This window comes from Mirounga leonina, unplaced genomic scaffold, assembly GCF_011800145.1.
Source record: "Mirounga leonina isolate KUSES-001 unplaced genomic scaffold, KU_Mleo_1.0 Mir_173, whole genome shotgun sequence".
Classification (NCBI taxonomy): Eukaryota; Metazoa; Chordata; class Mammalia; order Carnivora; family Phocidae; genus Mirounga; species Mirounga leonina.
In genome coordinates this window covers 41,466,710-41,480,859 of record NW_023270447.1, presented here as the reverse complement: position 1 = coordinate 41,480,859, position 14,150 = coordinate 41,466,710, and the positions used below count along the sequence as shown (strand labels likewise).

The following is a 14,150-nucleotide window of genomic DNA, read 5'->3' as shown; positions in this document are numbered from 1 at the left end:
TTTGACAGAGAGACAGCGAGAGAGGGAACACAAGCAGGGGGAGTGGGAGAGGGAGAGGCAGGCTTCCCGCCGAGCAGGGAGCCCAATGCGGGACTCGATCCCAGGACCCCGGGATCATGACCTGAGCTGAAGGCAGACGCTTAACGACTGAGCCACCCAGGCACCCCCACAAAATACTTTTTTAGTTTCAAGATAACAAAATAGTGATCTTGACAGCAGTTTGGCAGCCACTGTTCCAGTATTTCATAGGTGTTAATGACTGATGCTTCTGGTATTATTTTCTTGTTACACTCTAGTTAGTCAGTCATTGGTTTTATTGGTTTTATTCAAATTCCAGTTAGCTAACATGCTGTGGTTTCAGGTGTACAATATAGTGATTCAACACTCCCATACAAGTGCTCTCCCTAGTCCCCATCACCAATTTCCCGATCCCCCGCCACCTCCCCTCTGGTAACCGTCTGTTTGCTCTCTGTAGTGAAGAGTCTGTTTCTTGGTTTGTCTCTCTCTTTTTTTTCCTTTTGCTCATTTGTTTTGTTTTTTAAATTCCACATATGAGTGAAATCCTAATGGTATTTGATTTTCTCTGACTGACTTAATTTCACTTAGCGTAATACTGGCTCCATCCATGTTGTTGTAAATGGCAAGATTTCATTCTTTTTTATGGCTGAGTAATATTCCTGGGTGTGTGTGTGTGTGTGTGTGTGTGTGTGTGTGTGTGTGTGTGGTGTGTTCTTTATCCCTTCATCCAGTGCTGGACACCTAGATTGTTTCCATATTTTGGCTATCGTAGATAATGCTGCAGTGAACATGGCGGTGCAGATACCTTTTTAAGTTAGTGTTTTCATTTTCTTCGGATAAACACCCAGAAACGACATTGCTGGATTATATGGTAATTCTACTTTTAATTTATTGAGGAACCTGCATGCTATTCTTCATAGTAGCTGCCCTCTGGTGCTATCGGTGCTGTTCTTGCTGGGTGCCGAAGGATGATTGCATGTCAGCCCACTCAGTGGCCCTTACGACCCCGCTGGGAGCCCTGTCATAATAGAGTGTGAGCATCGAGTTGCTCCCCCTCCCCTCTCCCTTTGTCCGACTGTGTGCTGTCCGCCCTCAGAGGCTGCTGAGCACGGCACATCTTCGGTGTTTTGCTGTAGTTCTCCAGAGCATTGCCAGAAGGCTCGAGATAGAAGGGGGGTGGAGGGTTGGGGGGAGGGAGGGAAGGAGGGAAGAAGCCCTCATGGGCAGCACTAGCCACCAGCCTGTTGGAGCAGATGGCACTGGAGGAAACAGCGTCTTCCCTTACGCTGATCTGCCGCCAGGATCCTGCCCAGAGAGGCAGCCGACAAGGTGCCTGGCACAGCGCGATCCACACCCCGGGCCTTTTGCAAGACGAAGGAATTCCTTTTTATGTAGCTTTAAAAGTGAAATTCCTCCCTGTCCTCTGAATGCGCCTAGTAATGGAGTTGTGAGAAGGTCACGGGGGAGGTCACAGGAGAATTTGAAGGACACTCCTGCTCCTCAGGGCTGCAGGTGCCTGGTAGGCTGGCGACCGAGGCCGACTTGCAGAACGGGAGCTTGAGGGGACTGTGAAATGCTGCGGGTCTAAAACTCATTTATGATTTTGGCAAGCCTTTCAGATTACTTGCCTTTTCCCATTTGTTACCTTGCCCAACTTCTGTTGCTTCCACCCCAATCTGCTTTGTCTCCTCTGCTGCTTATATAAGGCAGCATGTGGTACTGGGCCAGATGTTCATGGTATGTTTATAAATGCATGTGTTCCCATTCGGGACCAAAAAAATGCTCCTTACATAGGACATCCAAAATTTTTTGGCTTCTAGGACTCCAGTATCTTTTTCTTTCATGATCTATTTAAATTCTTAAAATGAGGTTACTGCACTATTTTATTTGAATCCGTATGGAGTGTCAAATAATAATTGATCTGCTGGTGTGGGCAGAAAGCATAAAGATAAAGAATCTGCTGGATTTCCCTTGTACTTAGATATTGGATCACTTTCTCTCTCAGTAATGCGAGCCCCTCCCCTACACAAAGTCATGGCTTTTGTCCATACATATTTTTATTTTTAATCTTGGCTGTTACAGCAACACACTCTCTGGACCCAGGGTACAAAATGAGACTAAGTGAATGTATGTATATGCCGCCTGACTAGAGAGAAAAGAGCAGAGAGGCCAGGCAAAGCACTGGCCCTTATTTGCAGGAGGTCTTGCAGGCAAAGTGTGATGGAGCACTAAGATGGTGCAGGCCTGTTGTCTGGTCAGAACTGCACTCCTCACATCTAGAATGGATGTGAGGACCTATGCTGTGGCTGTCCCTGAAAGCAGGGAGATGCTCCTTAGTCTCTGAGGTCCCTCTCCTCAACTCCAGTGGAATCTTGGTGATCGGAAGCATACTGGTGGGGTTCGACACATACTGGGGAAGCTGGTCCGCTGGCCCCCACACGTGGCCACAAAACCAGGTAAAGGAAATTGAAATTCCACATTGGAGATGACAGAGTTGGAAGGGTCCTGTGCCTTCATGCAAGTGAGGATACTTGAGGCCATGATAAGTGAGGTACATTGATGTGTTCGGTCCTGTGGACAGGGACTTGGAAGCAGAACTCTTAAGAGCCAAGACGCCTGATTTTCAGCCTGCTGGTAATTCCTTGAATCATCTTGGCTCTTTGACTCATTATGGAGCCATTCCGGTGTGTTGGAAAGGGTATTGTCCCGTGATAAAAATGTAAATAGCAATAAAACAAGTCAACTGTATGATCTCACATATATGTGGAATATAAAAGCAAAACACAACAAAATGATCCTGAGCTCATAGATACAGAGAACAAATTGGCAGTTGCCAGAAGTGGGAATGGGGAGGAGGTGCAAAATGGGCGAATACAGTCAAAAGTTATGAAGTAAAGATAAGTCATGGAGGTGTAATGTTCAAAATGGTGACTGTAGTTAATAATACTGTACTGCATATTTGAAAGTTGCTAACAGAATAGATCTTAAAAGTTATCAGGAGGAAAAAAGTTTGTAACTGTCTGGTGACAGAGTTTAACTAGACTTATTGTGGTCATCATTCTGTAATATCTAGAGATACCAAGTTATTATGTTGTACTCCTGAAACTAATATATGTCCATTTTACCTCAATAAAAAAAATCACATTACAGATTTTTTCATTTCTAATTGCACAATTAGTGGTAAAGAGGTACACATTTACACTTTACATAAATTTGAGTTCAAATTTAAAAGAAAGATCTTTTTACTATTAACCCTTATTTTGACTTAGGGAATGATTGATTATATAGTTCACAGATTCAGATAATGTTAGCTACAATTTGCTGTGGTTAAAACACCAATAATAATTGTCCTCATGATGAACTAGATATTGTACCCTAAGGCTAAATGGCAAAGGGCAGGCGCTCCATGTAAAGTCAGTACTCCTCAGGAGAGACATGTGGTCAATGACTTGATCCCCTTGCGGGGGGAGGGGGTCTTGGTCTAAAGGAACAAAGTACAAATAGGATGAAAGCCTCACTTTATAGTTTCAAAGTTTTGTATTATTTTATGTAAAATGAAGTATAAAGCTGTCTTCGTTACCTTCTTTAGAAATAGTTTACAGTCCTTAATGTCTTGTGATTTATCAAGAAGCTTTTTAGGTAAAGCTTATCTTTGTCACACAGACACCCAGAAGAAGATTCAGCTCAAAAAGAGGTAGCAGATTTTTGGCAGTGTTGCCTAGTATAACCTCTCACTTGGGGTGACTTCCATGTACATACCTGTTAGTGTGAAAATAAGTTGTTTTCTTCATGTCAAACTTTCTGCCTCTTCCGTTAGAGAATATCTTGGAGTCTTAATCTCAGAAATCTGTAAGAGTTGACTCATTCACATATTGTGGGTGTTTAAGAATGTCAGATAGCTTTAGGAGGAGCAAATATTCACTTGTAGGAACAGATCCTTTCTTGTTAAGAGGTCAGCTTGGGATCCAAGTGCACCCTGTGGTAAGGATCTTTCTGCACCAGCTTGAATAGACTGAAGCAATAGGTGTGAGAACCACTGACAAAAGGGATGAAATGTCCATTTATGTAGTTAAATCAGATAACAATGTTTTGTTTAATTTAGTAATTTATTTTATGCAGTTATTCAGTGCCAAAGAATTAAGATAACATTTAAAGGAAACATTGCTGCCTGTAATTCTTACTGTGTGATTGAGAAGGTTTTTCTGAGTCTTAATGCCTTGAAGTCATGACTATGGTTACTAGGATTATACAGTATAATACAGATAAGGTAAGGCAGAGGGTGTAGTGAGATGAAAGTTCATCTGATAATCTGTAGGACCTTGGAGACAGGAGGATGGAGAGTTTAAAGATAGGATAGATTGTCATCTCAAGTGAAGTGGTACTTATTTTTAAAATAAGATGGTCTCTGTCCTCAAAGGCATTATAATCTGGTGTGGAGGATTTGTAAGCAACCTCACTTAACAAGAAGAGTGAAATGTAGACAGAAATATAACCACATCTGGGCGTGGAGCACAGACCCAGGCTTAGAGCCTGGAAGAGGCAGTGTCAGGATTTGAACCTAGGGAGTCTGGCTCTAAAGTGTAAGCTCTTGACCATTACGCGAGGTTCAGACGTTTTTTCCTAGCTACCAATAACAAGTGTCAGAGTGTGATTAAAAACCCATGTCTTTCTGTTGTGAAGGCAAAGAAAGCCTGGCTTTGAACAAGGCCAGTTGAAGGGTGGATACCGGACATCTGAAATGAGTCACTTGAGTTAGGTGCCAAAATGCCTTTCTTCCATAATTTCTGCCTTTAAAGGACTTGGATATCTATTAACAACGATTTTTTCTAAAGCTCATTTTCTTACTAAAAGAGATTCATCAAAGTGGTATCAATGATAAACAGTTTATAGAATGAAGATTTTCTTCATTTTGTAACGACTTTAGTGCCAGAATGTTCTTATGGGGGGTGGGGGGATTATAGAACTTGTAGTTTGCAGAATCACAAAACTACAGTTTATTTCTGACCATGGCTTTAGGGATGTGTGTGTGTGTGTTGGCATTCTCGGTGACAAAAGTTTTGGAGAGGGGATGGTGCTGGAAGTGGGCAGTGGTTTCTACTGGTTCTAGGTAGCATTCTGAGGAAATCAAGCTCTCCTACAGGGACTTGTCACTCAGCATTTTCTAGCTTGAACAATGAAAAGTACATTGAGTAGTTATATGGTTCTGGTGCTTTAGCCAGGCATCTTGGGAATTTGCTGCTTTGTGGACATTTGTCCAGTTCTGTCTTCTGTATCCAGTTTGCCCTCACTTTATAGGCAATCAGAACAAAAAGAGGGTATGTAGTGTGTATATGTTTCAAAGGATAACAATTGTGTATCTACCACTCAGCCTGAGGGATGAGAACGCCCCCATATGCCCTTTCTCCATTACTCCCAACTGCTTTGCTTTACCATATATTTTTTGCCATATATGCATGTATCCCTCAGCAGTACTTTGAGGAATACGCAAGTTTAATTTTGTGAGTTTTAGACTTCTATAAAAATGGGCAGATTCTTCAGGCAAGAAAACATAAAATTAAACTTTGTTTATTTTTATTTCTGGTTGTGCCGGTAAAAGATAGGACACCATTCCTAGAGCTTGACTTTGTTTTGAAATAGGCCAGTTTGTCAACTGTTTGATGCCTGGCCAAGCCATTAGAAGCATATAAGAAATAACTTCCGATGCTCCATTGTTTCCCTGACATGGTAGGGAAATGTGCTATATAGCATGGCACAGAGTATAAGTTGCTTCATTAAATATTTTTGAGTGAATGGCTGATTTAGAATAGCAAGGACAGTGAACTTCACTTATGATAACTTCCATGTAGTTGTTTTTGGTACCTCTTTGTGCAACTGAACTGAACGTGTAAGTCCTCACTGGGGAAGATTCCAGTGTAAATTCTTAATCTGGAGTGCAGATAAGTAGTTGAAGTATTTGTACCTAGATCTGATTGTTCTGTCAGGAGTAGCTACCTCTGTTACAAGTGATTGAGTTAGCCCTGGCCTTCTGGGGGATGAATGGAGTTGGAAGGACCAGTCAGTCTTCAAGTGCATGTTGAATGAATGTCTGTTTTGAATCAGTGTGCAGAGACAGTGGTATACCAGACAGACATGATCCCCCCCTATTGTATGGTGGGGAAGACTGGCATGAGAAATGAAATACAAACCTGCTGAGTGCCACAGAGTGGGAGGACAGGAAATTACATATAATTTGGCGACGGGGGGTTGGGGGGGGAACCTACCCTCATTTGGAGAAGTTGAAGAGGGGAGAGAGGCCTGGGGCTGGAGAGTAGAGATGGAGCATGTGGGTGAAGGGAGAAAAGCTCCCAGGCTACAGATGTGGGCACGGGCCAGGTCTTGGAAGGACTTAGAAGCCACCAAACGGGCAGTAGATAGAACCCCACTGATGCCTGCTAGGAAGGGATGCAACATGATCAAATGTGCACGTTGGTCCACTCTGGCTGCAGGGTGGAAAACCTGCGGCATGAGGTCGTGGGATGTGGGGGAACGTAGTAGTAGGAGGAAGCTACTGATGATTAAATCCTATCTTTTGATCAAAGCCTAGCCTTAAAGGGGAAATAAGATCAGTTTGAGATTTATACCAGAGGCAAAGTGACATTTAGAATTTCAGTTGCCTAATTATGAGCCCTTTCTTTGTGGCTTTTTATTTTCCAAGGTTAAACGTGGAGTCCTTTGGTTAAACCTCTGCCTTCCATCTCCACATGGACCATGGATTGCTAAGAACAGAGTGCGCTGGCTATTTCAGAATGGTTCCTTTTCCCCTCCCGCTGTGGAAGCTGGAGGGGATTTTTCTCCAGTATTTATTACTGTGGGACCCTGGTCGAGCTCCTGGAAGCAAATCTCACAATATTGGGGCAGGGGCCCTACGCCTGGGTGCCCTGGAGTTGTTACAGTTCAGGTTTTCCTGCCTAGCTGGTTCCCATTTGTGTCTCTGCTCAGGGACCATGTGACCCCTGTACTTGCCTGTCTGTCCCTCTAATCTGGGGGGCAGTGGTTTGCTCTGTGTCCTCCTCTCTCTCATTGATCCTGATGCAAGAAGACTGGTTTGTTTCTCAGTCTGTTCAACTTTTTCTTCCTCTAAGGACAGAATGGCTGTTTCTAAGCTCCTTACATGCACACCCTTTTTAAATAATGATTGGTCCATGACTCTGTTCCACTTCTCTCCGAATTAATAAGCTTCTGGAGGTTACTCTTCTGTCTGTTGATTTAGTAGTGCCTCACGTGGTGCCCGGCATGCAGTAGATGCACAGAAAATTAAAATGGTAAAATGGGGGCTCTCTTACAGGATGCTGGCAGGCTTATTGCACAGTTGATTGGATGTCCTTGCCACCAAACATGTGACACAGTTGTCCTTATGCTGGCACTTTCTGGGTTGGTTATTGAGAAAAGTACATGCTAAAGAGAGAAAAGATGTTTTCAAATGAAATAAAAGACCTCCTTTGCTTTTGCTTAAAGTGGTAATAGCAGTTGAGGTTTGGTCCCATAAGGCTTCATTCCAGTGGTGGATTTTATTGGACTGAAGTTGATTATCTTGAAATTTTAATCCTTGCCTTTGTTAAAACAAATCTTTTTGTCTCCAGTGTCCAGAACTAAGGGCATCTGGTTGACTTTCTGCAGTTCTGGACTAGTATTTTCAGGGATGACTTTCCAGTGGTCAGTGGTGAATTAGCTGGCAGATTCAGCGTTTTACCAAATTCATTTAGTTTGTGACCAAACACCTATTTCTGTTTCATAATATATTAATGTGGAACTTTACTGGCAGCGTAAGAGGTTGTATAACTTAATTGTGATAACTGTTGTTTAATTTTTCTTTTTTTTTTTTTTTTGAGATTTTATTTATTTGACAGAGAGCAAGAGAGAACAAGCAGGGGGAGCAGCAGAGAGAAAGGGAGAAGCAGGCTCCCCAATGAGCAGGGAGCCCAACACAGAGCTTGATCCCAGGACCCTGGGATCACGACCCAAGCTGAAGGCAGATGCCCAACTGACTGAGCCACTCAGGTGCCCCTGTTGTTTAATTTTTTCTGCCCGACAGAGTGATATTCTATAAACTTTGGCTGTTGAAAGTTTTCAGTGGGTTCGCACCCAATCCCAGTGTTTAGGCTCTAAGCTCTAAGCTCCTATCAGGTTGGTAAAAGGCCTGCCGTGTAGTAGATAATCAGTATCAGCTGAATGAATACATAATGGATTCAGAGAGTATGTGAACTACAAAACCAACCAGACCTCATGTTCTCAAATTAACCCCCTCAGTGAGCAGTGGACCATTTTTCCTCCTCTTTCATGACAGTAATCTGTTTTTCCTATGTTGTTTGGAGGTCATTCAGTTTCTGGAATGTTTAAGCTGTCCTGAGTATTTAAGGGGCTAATGAATGGATTTTGTACTACCTAAATATCTGTTGTGTGTGCATGTGTGTGTGTTCTTGTGGATTTTTCTAGAGAAATGTCATTTGCCAAACTGGCTCTCCTAGTTATTTAGAAAAAAGATAACTTTCTTTTTAACCAATCTTAATTCATAATATGAGTCTAACATCCTCCCCATTGAGTGGCTGACAATGTTTTGTCATATTTACTGCCCTGAATACAATAAAATCTTTAAAAACAAACAAACAAACAAAAGCAATAATCTATGTCAGTCAGTTAATACGAAAGTGGTAAACTTTAATGTGAAAGAAATGAAGCCAATAAAAATAACTTTTCTGTATCCTGGAAGCATAAAATTTAGAGATGACTGACTTAACAGGTAGTTTTAAGTTCTGTATTATCATAAATTTTTAAACTTGGTATTAAATACACAACTTACTAGTTAGCCTTAAATTCTAACAATTTGTATATTATCTGATCTAGTTAGAAATTGAAAATATAGGGGTGCCTGGGTGGCTTAGTCGGTTAAGCATCTATCTTCAGCTCAGGTCATGATCTCAGGGAGTGAGCCCCACATCAGGCTTCCCACTCCGCACAGAGTCTGCTTGTCCCTCTGCCTCTGCCCCCTCCCCCCATGCTCTCTTTCTCAAATAAATAAATAAAACCTAAAAAACAAATTTAAAATATGTATTTCTCGGTTACCAAGATTATCTTGCTTTAATTTTTGGTAGTAATTGAATGAAATAGGTTAAGATGCACAAAATTTATATTGTTGTAAAATAGGTGGAATATTGCTTTTTTTCTAATATATTTAACACAGATGATGATAATATATATCTATACATATACACACATAATTTTGTAATATGTATCATTTTGTAATCTGACGCTTCGTCTTTTCCTTTCTGAGGAAAGTTTTTCCAAGTGTGGCCTTAATTATTCGTGTTCTGTTCAGTCTTACAAACACATGATGGATTTTCTTTTCTTTTTTAAGATTTTATTTATTTGACAGAGAGAAAGACAGCGAGAGAGGGAACACAAGCAGGAGGAGTGGGAGAGGGAGAAGCAGGCTTCCCGCCGAGCAGGGAGCCCGATCGATGTGGGTCTCGAACCCAGGACCCTGGGATCATGACCTGAGCCGAAGGCAGACGCTTAACCAACTGAGCCACCCAGGTGCCCCCATGATGGATTTTCTTTTTGGTTGTTACGAAGCTTAAAAAACGCAGAGCTTTTGGCCTATTTTTGGCACTCTAGATATATTTTTTATTCCTGAAAAATTCCTGGTGGTTTATGACTTGTGTGTGTGTGCATGTGCACATGCACGTGTTTATACACACTAAGGATCCAAAAGCTCTGTAAGACTGTGTGTATCCACAGCCTTTCTTTGGAACACTACTTGAGAAATTGGAGCCGGGTATGTGTGTTAGCTAGCATTAGCATTTAATGATGCTACTTTCTCTTCCAAGCAAACTGACCAGGGCAGAGGAAGGTCCTGGTTTTTGGAATGGGCCTCTGCCTTCTGACCAGTGTTTTATCTCAGTTTGCTGTTGTGGTGAGGTCTTCATTCAGATGCAGATACGCTGCTAAGTCTGTTTTGCTCTGGCTTTTGACCTTTCCAGGTTTTCATTCAGATGGGGATTGAGGGGTGGGGTAGAAATTTGATTTTGTATCAGATTAGATGAAATGTTTTCTGTCCTGCTCCAGAGAAGATCCAAGGTTGCCAAAAACAGTTGGAAAAGTATGCACTTAGATCTTTCTCTTACTTAGTAGATTGGATTAAGATGATTCTGGAAGTCTTCCACAGAGTTACTTTAAACTTGTCTATGTTGGGTTAACTCAAGGTGATGTGGGTAGGTTGGGTCTCAGGACCCAAAGGGGGTCCTGCAGGAGCAGCCAAGAGGGTCTTTGGCTTTGTGCAGGATAGAAATCAGAGGGGAGCTGGTAGGAAGTGAGAGCAGAGTTTATTGAGGACATAGAGAGTGCAGATACAGAGTGTCTGGGAGACTCAGAAAGGAAGAGGAGAATGAGTCTCATCTTTGCTTGGGGTCTGGGGTTTTTTATTGAGGACGGTGGTCTTGTGTACGTGTCCTCTCAGGCATCCGGGAACTGGATAAAACAAGGATGAGTGCTTACATGTCCTCTATAAGTCGCTTTTGCCCTGGAGCCAGGAGTCTTGGTGTCAAGGGGTCTGGAATCAATGATCTTGGAAAGCCTTCATGACAGTCCTGCCCAGTCACCTGTTGTGCTGGATGACTTCAACGGAGCTCGACCTTTACAAGGAGGACATATCTTAAGGCATGTGTAAGGCAGGGGTCTCTGGAGGTCCTAGGAAGAATAGAGGTAGCAAAAAAGCAGTCCTTCCTGGGGTCCTTTCAGTTTCCCTATCTCTAAGGTACTCTCTCAAGAGCCAGAATTCCTTTGAACATCACTTCTGCTTTAGTGTGGTCCCTTCTCTCCTTCTTGGATTGTTGTCACAGGCTTTGCTTTCACCATGCCAACCCAATCCAAATGTCACACCGTTGTGGGCATGTGACCTGTGTACTGACATAAGGACTCGCACTTAGTTTAATGCTCTGCTGTTGCCACTTAGAGATTTTAAATGCTTTAACAGTGAGGCTCCATATTTTCATTTTGCACTGGGCCCTGTAAATGAAGTAGCTGGTATTTTGGCTGTGGGAATGGCATTTCCAAAGCTATGTATTAAAAAAAAAAATCTTTCAAGGTCCATACTCCTTATCCTACCTGTCTAGCTCTCTCTGTCTCTCATGGTATGCTGAAGTTCCTCCAGGTACGACAAGCAGCCCCTTGCTTCTGCATCCTTGGCTCATGGTATTTCGTTCTCTCATTTCACCTACTCGACCTGGTTCATTGCTGTACATGGTTTAAAATACTGATGAAATAAGACTGAACTGTGAAACCTGACATGGCCACCTCAGGTAGTACTGAATCATACTTTGTCTCCTATCTCCCTTGAAAAAATTGATACCTGGCAAGGTAGAGCCATATTTGATCTTGGGATCATGGTTCCATAATAGATATACAGAAAGATAAGATTGATTTGTATGTGTGTGTGTTGGGGGCGGTATCCATCATCTTCAAAGTGTTCGTTTATTTGTTCATTCATTCATTCATTCATTCATTTATGCAACAAATTGTTATGAAGTATCTCATACATGCCAAACTATATACTAAGTACTGAGGATATGGCATTGAACAAAGTATTTCATTTTTTCTGAATGAGCTAATATTCTGGTTGGGGGAGATAGAAAGTGAATTTAAAAATACATCAATCTATAATAATAATAACCTATAATCTATAATCTAATAATATATACAATCCGGAGTTCTAGAAAATGGTACACAGTAGGATAAGAGACTAGGGGATGATGGGAACATTTTGGGCAAATTGTTATTATGTCCTTCTGAGTCTTTTCTGATTAAGACATTTCCTACTCTTTCACTGTCTCCTCATGGGATGTTTGGACCCAGTCCACATCTTGGTCTCTCATCTTGGAAGATGCATATTTTTTGTTTAAAGCCATCTTAAAGTTTGGCAGATGGGACTAAGAGCAGGGCTCTGGGGCTGGCCTGCCCATTGCAGAGTAGGACAGCACCAAACTTGCCAGTTGCTCCAAGTGTACTGACAGTGATTTTTCAGATATAAAACATACATACCATATAGGTATAACCAAGAAAACTGAAAACATATGTTCGCACACAAACCTGCACGTGAACATTCTTGTTGCACTCATTATTCATATTAGCTAAAAAGCGGGAATAATGCAGATGCCCATTAACTGATGTGTATAAACAAAATATGGTATATCCATACAATGGAATGATAATATTCAATCATGGAAATGAATGAAGTACTCATTGAGAACATTATGCTAAGTGAAAGAAACCAGACACAAAATACCACATATTATGATTCCATTTATATGAAATGTGCAGAATAGGCAAATCTGTGAAGGTAGAAAGTAGATTAGTAGCTGCAGGGGCTAGGTAGGGGGATGGGGAGCGACTGCTCATGGGTACAGGGTTTCTTTCTGGGGTGATAAAAATGTTCTGAAATTAGGTAGTGGTGATGCTTGCACATTGAGAATGTATTACAAATCACTGAGTTGTACACTTTAAGATGGTATTATGGTGTGTGAATTGTATCTCAATAAAGCTGTCATAAAAAATACAGGTATTACTTCCTATCTGAAGGTGAGGATCTTACGAGGATTCAGTGCACTAACACTTTAAGTAAAAGTGTTTAAAGTACAGTGCCTGGTATACTACCTTACCTAGGATGCTAACATAGTATGTTACTTTGTTAGTGGTTGTTACTGTTCCTCTTCATGAAAGTAACACTGCTTACATTATCAGTAAGCTGCAGCTTTTATTCACTGCTCCCTTTGCAGGTTATTACCTATTACCCAGTATAGAGTCAATAAATACTTGTTGAGTGGATGTATTTTGTTCACATGCCTCTTTAGCCACATTCGCCAGTGTGGTTGCCTTTTGCTGTTTCCTTCAGCAGGTCACTGAATCAGCATCATTGGATCTAACTTTGAGCTTCTTGTCCAGTAGTAGTCATCAAATGATATGGAGCGCTTCACAGGGCATATTTCAGTGTTTAAGTTGGAGTGAGGAGTGTAGATTCAGCCTGGGGAAGGAAAGGTTCTACCTTAAATTCATGGTGAAGGTGGGGATGAAGTGATTTTTGAGCTTTTTTCCAGTAACATAATTCTGGTTTATGTTTTTATAAGAATGTAATTGGCCTCTCAAGAATGTGGTTCTTAGTGGTTCATTCTCCTCTCCAGTTCTCTGGAGAGTAGAGGACTTCATCTTGGTTTGAAAAAAAAAAAAATCAGTTCCTCGAAATTTAACAAATTTAAACTGATAACTTGTTCTGCTGAACCAACTCACGAGTTCCACAGACAAGAAGTGGTTATTTTAAAAGATAGAAGCATTTTTTTCTCTCAGTTTTTAAAATTCTTATCCTTTTATGAACTTGGCATTCCACTAATAACAATGAGTTGCTTTTACAACCGTGTCAGCAAGGTGCCATTTATTTATATTGAGGTTCATGAAAAGAAGTAAACCTGTTTGTATTATCTAGCATTCTTTCTAGAAGACCAGTGGAAATGTTTTCCTTTGGTCTCTAAGGAATGGTTGTGTTCCCAGCTTCCTTTAGTCTTCTGTAAACCATGAACCATGCATTGATCACATTTCCTTGTTGTCAGAAACTGTTGGGAGACTCAGTGTCCACTTTGTGGCTCTCCTGGAAACTACCAGGATTTGTCTCCCCGCCTTTTGTGCACCACCCTCCTTCTGGACTCCAACTTTGTTTCTTGCTTTTATCTTCTCTGCCTTATTTATTTATTTATTTTTTTAAAAATATTTTATTTATTTATTTGACAGAAAGAGACACAGCGAGAGAGGGAACACAAGCAGGGGGAGTGGGAGAGGGAGAAGCAGCCTTCCCGGCCGAGCAGGGAGCCCGATGCAGGGCTCGATCCCAGGACCCTGGGATCATGACCTGAGCCGAAGGCAGACGCTTAACGACTGGGCCACCCAGGCACCCCTTCTCTGCCCCATTTATACCCTTTCATTTTTATTTCTGTCTGTGTATATCTTCAAAAGCTGTTTTTATAATTCTTTGGGAGACAGGGCCACTATTTTTTTTTTAAGATTTTATTTATTTATTTGACAGAAAGAGACACAGCGAGAGAGGGAACACAAGC

The 14,150-nt window shown here is 41.6% G+C and overlaps 1 protein-coding gene across 6 annotated transcripts in view; it reads left to right on the top strand.

Moving 5' to 3' along the window:
* Positions 1–14,150, top strand: part of AK4 (adenylate kinase 4) — a 126,424-nt gene that overhangs the window by 79,699 nt on the left and 32,575 nt on the right. The gene's annotated exons all lie outside the window — the stretch shown is intronic.